The following is an 8,910-nucleotide window of genomic DNA, read 5'->3' as shown; positions in this document are numbered from 1 at the left end:
GCAGTGCTAAAGCACCTGGGAAGGCCAAACCACTTCCTTACGTATGAGCTAACCAGTTTCTCCAGCTTTTCCACCTTTGAGAGTGGGACTTCATACAAGGTAAGCAGCCACAGAAGGCATGGGAGTAGTCCGTACTGCATGCACCAGAGCTTCAGCTTGACAGGAAGCAGGGTTCTATTGATGTTCTCCAGGCCACTGGCTACCTCCTTCCTGAGCTGCTGTACTTGCTCTTTGTCTTTGAGGGAGGCATCATACCACTGACCTAGGCTCTTCACCGGCTTCTCTGAAACCTTTGGAATGGGTTCCTTGTCCATCTGAAAGCGGTGATCTGACAGTCTCCCCTTGACAATGGAGATGCTTCTGGATTTGCTCAGCTTGATCTTCATGCAAGCCCATTCTATGGTTTCCTGGAGCTTTCTAGGTAGCTGTACAGTGCAAGGCTTGGTCGTAGTGAGTGTTGTGAGGCTGTCCATATAATCTCTCACTAGCAGCAGCCTCAGCCCTGGTTTTATCCGCTGTCCGCCAACCACCCATTGAGAGACCCGGATGATGACCTTCATAGCAAGAGCAAAGGCCAGTGGGGAGATGGTGCAACTAGCCATGGTTCCCACTTCCAGGTGTTGCCAAGTTGCATTGTACCCTGCTCTTGTCAAGCAGAGCTGGATGTCCCAGAAGTAGGCCCTGACAAGGGATGTGAGAGCTGCTGGAACCCTAAAGTAGTCAAACAGAGGAGGTTGTGAGGGACTGAGCCAAAAGCATTTGCAAGATCAAGGAACACCACATGGAGATCTCTGCCCTCCTTCTTGGAGACCTGGATCTGATGCCAGATGATACTGGCATGTTCCACACACCCGGAGAAGCCTGATATGCCTGCTTTCTGGATTGACGTGTCAATCAGATTGTTTCTTTGCAAGTAACCTGTCAACTTCTGGGGGTAACCACGATGAAGATTTTTCTCTCAACGTTTAGAAGGCTGATCTGGTGGAACTGGCTGATCTGTAATGAGTCCTTTTGCTTAGGGATATGGATCCCTCTGGCCCTCTGCCAGGACATTGGTATCTCCTTCTTCCTTGGCCACACAACTCTCATCAGCTTCCAGAGGAATCGCAGGACATCTGGTGCATTTCTGTAAAGACTGTATGGAATCCCATTGGGACCTGGACATGATGCAGCAGTGCAGAGTACCCGACCTTCCTGGAGTCCCTGGGAGGGGTACTAGATAGCACTCCGACTGGGGACTCCATTGTTCTCCTGGGGGATTTCAACGCCCACGTGGGTGGTGACAGTGAGACCTGGAGGGGGGTGATCGGGAAGCACAGCCTCCCCGATCTGAACCCGAGTGGTGTTCAGTTGTTGGACTTCTGTGCTAGTCACAGTTTGTCCATCACGAACACCATGTTCGAGCACAAGGGTGTCCATAAGTGCACGTGGCACCAGGACACCCTGAGCCGGAGGTCGATGATCGACTTTGTAGTCGTATCATCTGACCTTCGGCCACGTGTCTTGGACACTCGAGTGAAGAGAGGGGCAGAGCTGTCGACTGATCACCACCTGGTGGTGAGTTGGATCCGCTGGGAGGGTAGGAAGCTGGTCAGACCCAGCAGGCCCAAATGTATCGTGAGGGTCTGCTGGGAACGACTGGTGGAACCCTCTGTCAGCGAGGTCTTCAACTCCCACCTCCGGGAGAGCTTCTCCCAGATCCCGGGGGAGGTTGGAGACATGGAGTCTGAGTGGACCATGTTCTCCACCTCCATTGTCGATGCGGCTGCTCGTAGCTGTGGTCACAAGGTCTCTGGTGCCTGTTGCGGGGGCAATCCCCGAACCCTGTGGTGGACACCGGAAGTAAGGGATGCCGTCAAGCTGAAGAAGGAGTCCTACTTATCTTTGTTGGTAGGTGGGACCCCAGAGGCAGGGGCTGCCCTTTGTCACCGGTTCTGTTCATTATTTTTATGGACAGAATTTCTAGGCGCAGCCAGGGTGTAGAGGGGGTCTGGTTTGGGAACCACAGAATCTCGTCTCTGCTGTTTGCGGATGATGTGGTTCTGTTGGCTTCGTCAAATCAGGACCTTCAGCGTGCACTGGGGCGGTTTTGCAGCCGAGTGTGAAGCGTCCAGGATGAAAATCAGCACCTCCAAATCCAAGGCCATGGTTCTCGACTGGAAAAAAGTGCTTTGCCCTCTTCAGGTAGGTGGAGTGTCCTTGCCTCAAGTGGAGGAGTTTAAGTATCTCGGGGTCTTGTTCACGAGTGAGGGAGGGATGGAGTGTGAGATTGATAGACGGATTGGTGCAGCATCTGCAGTGATCATGTCGCTGTATCAGACTGTCGTGATGAGAGAGAGAGCTGAGAAGGGGGGCAAAGCTCTCAATTTACCGATCGATCTACGTTCCGATCCTCACCTATGGTCATGAGATTTGGGTCATGACCGAAAGAACGAGATCGCGAGTGCAAGCGGCCGAGATGATTTTCCTCCGCAGGGTGGCTGGGTGCTCCCTTAGAGATAGGGTGAGGAGCTCGGTCACTCGGGAGGAGCTTGGAGTTGAGCCACTGTTCCTCCACATCAAAAGGAGTCAGTTGAGGTGGCTCGGGCATCTTTTCCAAATGCCCCCTGGATGCCTCGCTGGAGAGATGTTCCGGGCACGTCTCACTGGGAGGAGGCCCCGGGGAAGACCCAGGACACACTGGAGGGACTACATCTCTCGGCTGGCTTTGGAACGCCTTGGGGTTCCCCCGGAGGAGCTGGGGAGGTGTGTGTGGATCAGGAGGTCTGGGCGGCTTTGCTTGAACTGCTGCCCCCGCAACCCGACTCCGGATAAAGCGAAAGAAAATGGATGGAATGGATGGATTTGCAAATCCTCTTCAATCTATATTCAATTGAATACACCACAAAGACAAGATATTTAATGTTCAAACTGATAAACTTTATTGTTTTTGTGCAAATATTTGCTCATCTTTCCTTATCTCATACCTTGCCTCCCTTGTGATTTCTTTCTTTTCCTGGCTATTCCCTGTATAAAAAACATGTTTCTTTTTATTTAGAACATTTTTCAATTCCTTAGTAACCCAAGGTTTGTTGTTTGGGAATACAGTAATGACCTTCTGGGGAATATTAGAGTCCACACAAAAGGATATATATGATGAAACCGTAAATGCCAGATCAGTTAATCAGGACATGAACTATAAAAAACATCCCAGTCAGTACAGTCAAAACAAGCCTGGAATGCTGTTTTCTGTCCAGCATTTCACTGTTTTAACAGTTTGCTCACGACGCGTACAAATAGGCTTGTAGGTTGGTAAGAGAAGAACACTGCTGTGGTAGGATGCTCCAAAGGAAGGCAGGGGTAACGCTTTGAAGGCACCAGGTACTGAGCCATAGCATAAGCCAGTGGTGGAATTCCTTTTAATAGTTGCACAAGTAACATTGTACCGAATGGCCAGACAAAGGGACATAGCAAGAAAGGATGTGCAACAGGTTATGGTGGTAAAAGATGCACATGGTAATGTGCTGACAAGTGAGGAGTGTGTGCTGAGAAGGTGGAGGGAATATTTTGAAGAGCTGATGAATAAAGAAAATGAGCGAGAGAAAAGGCTGGATGATGTGGCGAGAGCAAATCAGGAAGCACAAGAGAGTAGTAAGGAAGAAGTGAGGGCTGCTATGAAGAGGATGAAGAGTGGAAAGGCAGTTGGTCCAGATGACATTCCAGTGGAGGCATGGAAATGTCTAGGAGAGACGGCAGTAGAGTTTCTAACCAGATTGTTTAATAAAATCTTGGAAAGTGAGAGGATGCCTGAGGAGTGGAGATGAAGTGTGCTGGTTCCTATTTTCAAGAACAAGGGTGATGTACAGAGCTGCAGTAACTACAGAGGCATAAAGTTGATCAGCCACAGCATGAAGTTATGGGAAAGAGTAGTAGAAGCTAGGCTTAGAAAACAGGTGAAGATCTGTGAGCAGCAATATGGTTTCATGCTGAGAAAGAGCACTACAGACGCAATGTTTGCTCTGAGAATGCTGTTGGAGAAGTACAGAGAAGGCCAGAAAGAGTTACATTGTGTGTTTGTGGACTTAGAAAAAGCTTCTGATGGAGTCCAAGAGAAGAGCTCAATCAATCAATCAATTTTTTTATATAGCGCCAAATCACAACAAACAGTTGCCCCAAGGCGCTTTATATTGCAAGGCAAGGCCATACAATAATTATGTAAAACCCCAACGATCAAAACGACCCCCTGTGAGCAAGCACTTGGCTACAGTGGGAAGGAAAAACTCCCTTTTAACAGGAAGAAACCTCCAGCAGAACCAGGCTCAGGGAGGGGCAGTCTTCTGCTGGGACTGGTTGGGGCTGAGGGAGAGAACCAGGAAAAAGACATGCTGTGGAGGGGAGCAGAGATCGATCACTAATGATTAAATGCAGAGTGGTGCATACAGAGCAAAAAGAGAAAGAAACAGTGCATCATTGGAACCCCCCAGCAGTCTACGTCTATAGCAGCATAACTAAGGGATGGTTCAGGGTCACCTGATCCAGCCCTAACTATAAGCTTTAGCAAAAAGGAAAGTTTAAGCCTAATCTTAAAAGTAGAGAGGGTGTCTGTCTCCCTGATCTGAATTGGGAGCTGGTTCCACAGGAGAGGAGCCTGAAAGCTGAAGGCTCTGCCTCCCATTCTACTCTTACAAACCCTAGGAACTACAAGTAAGCCTGCAGTCTGAGAGCGAAGCGCTCTATTGGGGTGATATGGTACTACGAGGTCCCTAAGATAAGATGGGACCTGATTATTCAAAACCTTATAAGTAAGAAGAAGAATTTTAAATTCTATTCTAGAATTAACAGGAAGCCAATGAAGAGAGGCCAATATGGGTGAGATATGCTCTCTCCTTCTAGTCCCCGTCAGTACTCTAGCTGCAGCATTTTGAATTAACTGAAGGCTTTTTAGGGAACTTTTAGGACAACCTGATAATAATGAATTACAATAGTCCAGCCTAGAGGAAATAAATGCATGAATTAGTTTTTCAGCATCACTCTGAGACAAGACCTTTCTGATTTTAGAGATATTGCGTAAATGCAAAAAAGCAGTCCTACATATTTGTTTAATATGCGCTTTGAATGACATATCCTGATCAAAAATGACTCCAAGATTTCTCACAGTATTACTAGAGGTCAGGGTAATGCCATCCAGAGTAAAGATCTGGTTAGACACCATGTTTTTAAGATTTGTGGGGCCAAGTACAATAACTTCAGTTTTATCTGAGTTTAAAAGCAGGAAATTAGAAGTCATCCATGTCTTTATGTCTGTAAGACAATCCTGCAGTTTAGCTAATTGGTGTGTGTCCTCTGGCTTCATGGATAGATAAAGCTGGGTATCATCTGCGTAACAATGAAATTTAAGCAATACCGTCTAATAATACTGCCTAAGGGAAGCATGTATAAAGTGAATAAAATTGGTCCTAGCACAGAACCTTGTGGAACTCCATAATTAACTTTAGTCTGTGAAGAAGATTCCCCATTTACATGAACAAATTGTAATCTATTAGACAAATATGATTCAAACCTCCGCAGCGCAGTGCCTTTAATACCTATGGCATGCTCTAATCTCTGTAATAAAATTTTATGGTCAACTGTATCAAAAGCAGCACTGAGGTCTAACAGAACAAGCACAGAGATGAGTCCACTGTCCGAGGCCATAAGAAGATCATTTGTAACCTTCACTAATGCTGTTTCTGTACTATGATGAATTCTAAAACCTGACTGAAACTCTTCAAATAGACCATTCCTCTGCAGATGATCAGTTAACTGTTTTACAACTACCCTTTCAAGAATTTTTGAGAGAAAAGGAAGGTTGGAGATTGGCCTATAATTAGCTAAGATAGCTGGGTCAAGTGATGGCTTTTTAAGTAATGGTTTAATTACTGCCACCTTAAAAGCCTGTGGTACATAGCCAACTAATAAAGATAGATTGATCATATTTAAGATCGAAGCATTAAATAATGGTAGGGCTTCCTTGAGCAGCCTGGTAGGAATGGGGTCTAATAAACATGTTGATGGTTTGGATGAAGTAACTAATGAAAATAACTCAGACAGAACAATCGGAGAGAAAGAGTCTAACCAAATACCGGCATCACTGAAAGCAGCCAAAGATAACGATACGTCTTTGGGATGGTTATGAGTAATTTTTTCTCTAATAGTTAAAATTTTGTTAGCAAAGAAAGTCATGAAGTCATTACTAGTTAAAGTTAATGGAGTATTATATGAGGAAGTCTGGAGTGGCAGACAAGTATGTTAGGGTAGTGCAGGACATGTACAAGAATAGTGTGACAGCAGTGAGATGCGCAGTCGGAATGACAGACTCATTCAAGGTGGAGGTGGGATTACACCAAGGATCAGCTCTGAGTCCTTTCTTGTTTGCAGTGGTGATGGACAGGTTGATGGATGAGATCAGACAGGAGTCCCCATGGACTATGATGTTTGCAGATGACATTGTGATCTGTAGTGAGAGTAGAGAGCAAGTTGAGTCTGGTCTGGAGAGGTGGAGATATGCTTTGGAGAGAAGGGAAATGAAAGTCAGTAGAAGCAAGACTGAGTACATGTGTGTGAATTGGAGGGAGCCCAGTGGAATAGTGCAGTTACAAGGAGTACAAGTGGTGAAAGTAGATGAGTTTAAATATTTGGGGTCATCTGTTCAAAGTAATGGAGAGTGTGGTAGAGAGGTGAAGAAGAGAGTGCAGGCAGGGTGGAGTGGGTGGAGAAAGGTGGCAGGAGTGATTTGTGACTGAAGAATATCAGCAAGAGTGAAGAGGAAAGTTTATAACACAGTAGTGAGACCAGCTATGTTGTATGGCTTAGAGACAGTGGCACTAACAAAAAGACAGGAGGCAGAGCTGGAGGTGGCAGAGCTAAAGATGTTGAGATTCTCTTTGGGAGTGACAAGAATGGACAAGATTAGGAATAAACATATCAGAGGGACAGCTCAGGTGGGACAGTTTGGAGACCAAGTCAGAGAGGTGAGATTGAGGTGGTTTGGACATGTGCAGAGAAGGGACCCAGTGTATATAGGGAGAAGGATGCTGAGGATGGAGCCACCAGGCAGGAGGAGAAGAGGGAGACAAAGAGGAGGTTTATGGATGTGCTGAGAGAGGACATGCAGGTGGTTGGTGTGACAGAGAAAGATACAGAGGACAGGGTGAGATGGAAACGATTGATCTGCTGTGGCGACCCCTAACGGGAACAGCAGAAAGACAAAGAAGAAGAAGTTGCACAAGTAACATATTGTTCATATATCTTTAAAATGTTATGAACCTGGCGATTAAAATCACCTAAAATAAATTTTGGAGCATCAGGTGAAAAGGCATCTAGTCTGTATGTCACCTCCTCGATCAGCTGGGTGGCTGACATCACATTAGCATGTGGATGAATGTAAACAAGGGTGAAAGAGCTGAGGGAACTCCCTTGGCAAGTAAAAGGGGCGGAGTGAAATAGACAAAAGCTCCATGTCGGCGGTGCATATTCTTTCCCGAACTACCACCGTATTACTGTAGTTTTTGTTGATGTAATGATTTGTTTTTTAATGACAGGTGAGCGATCCATACGAACAGGCTCCCCAAAGCCGCTGATGTAAAGATCCTCGTCGAGATCCGCGTCTCCCAGCCACATCTCAGTAAAAGCCAAAAGACGTGTCTCTGAAGTCGCATTTACATCTGGTGTGAGCCTCTAATTCATCCATTTTATTCCAAGTAGACTGTACATTTGAAAGTAGGATGGATGGAAGCGGAGGGAGCCGGCGTCTGTCATGGAGCCCGTATTTCCTCATTCTGCGCTGAACACCTCCTCTCCTCCCTCTCTTCCTTCTGTGCTTTTTTGACACTATACTGCATGCAGCACACTTTAAGTCATCTTGTTGACTTCGTTGAAGAAAATGGGGAATATTCAAATGACAGTCTCTTGCTGCTAGTGGCTGAAGGGCGAGAAGGAACTCGCGGCCGTAGGAGCCTGTGTTAGCAGCCTCCTCACCGCCATTGTAAAGTCCCAGGATGAATTGTCCTAAAAAGGACCAAAATGCAACAAAAACTCTGAGGTAAGCTCCCCTCATGGTCAGAAGCACTTCCACATTAACTTCAAAACAGAAAAGACAAAAGAACACACAAGCAAACAATGACTAAAAGACAAATAAACAAACAAACGGACTCTGCTCTCAGGTCGCACAGGTAGCATGAATAAATAATACATAATGTTACAAGTAATATACATGAATAATAATAAAGAATACACATTAAACTGTAGATACACATCACATACATGTATGTATAAAAAACTGCATGGCCAAGGGAAACATCTTCTGATTTCCCTTATTGGAAGCATCAGTGTGGAGAGAGAATGGGAGCATATTTCCAATGCTTTTCAGTGTTTTGATCACCTCTTCTGTTGCTTTGGGAGAGAGAACATCAGTGACAACTGCCTCAGCTTTTGTTCTCCCACAGGACATCTTCTTTGTGATGCTGGAGTCATTCTGCGTTCGTAGAGTCAGCTTTAGTGCCCAGCCGGCTGAGTTATAGCTTAAAGCATGTGTTACAGTGTGGTAGACATGGGCTACCTCTGCAGCAGTCACCTGTAAATTACAAAAAAAAGAAGACATTATCATAGGTAGGCTATAGTTTACGTGCAATATATCAACTACCTGTAAAGCACTGATGCATGCTATTTATCTGTTTGAAACCCAAGAAATGTGTATGGTTGGTTGTAGGGTTTGAAACAGATAAACAGAATGCATCATCAGCATTGGTGAGGAGTGTCCAAAGCACCTGAAAGAACTGCTGAAGTTGACAGAAGATGCTGGAGATGAGGAAGAGGCCGACATTGTGGAAGTGTACCTTCTGAAGAATACATTGTGTTATTTGAATGTTTCAAAATATGCATTAACTATTTGTG

This window comes from Thalassophryne amazonica, chromosome 11 (genome assembly GCF_902500255.1).
Source record: "Thalassophryne amazonica chromosome 11, fThaAma1.1, whole genome shotgun sequence".
Taxonomy (NCBI): domain Eukaryota; kingdom Metazoa; phylum Chordata; class Actinopteri; order Batrachoidiformes; family Batrachoididae; genus Thalassophryne; species Thalassophryne amazonica.
The sequence above is the reverse complement of the archived record's forward strand: the minus strand, read 5'-3'. Positions refer to the sequence as shown.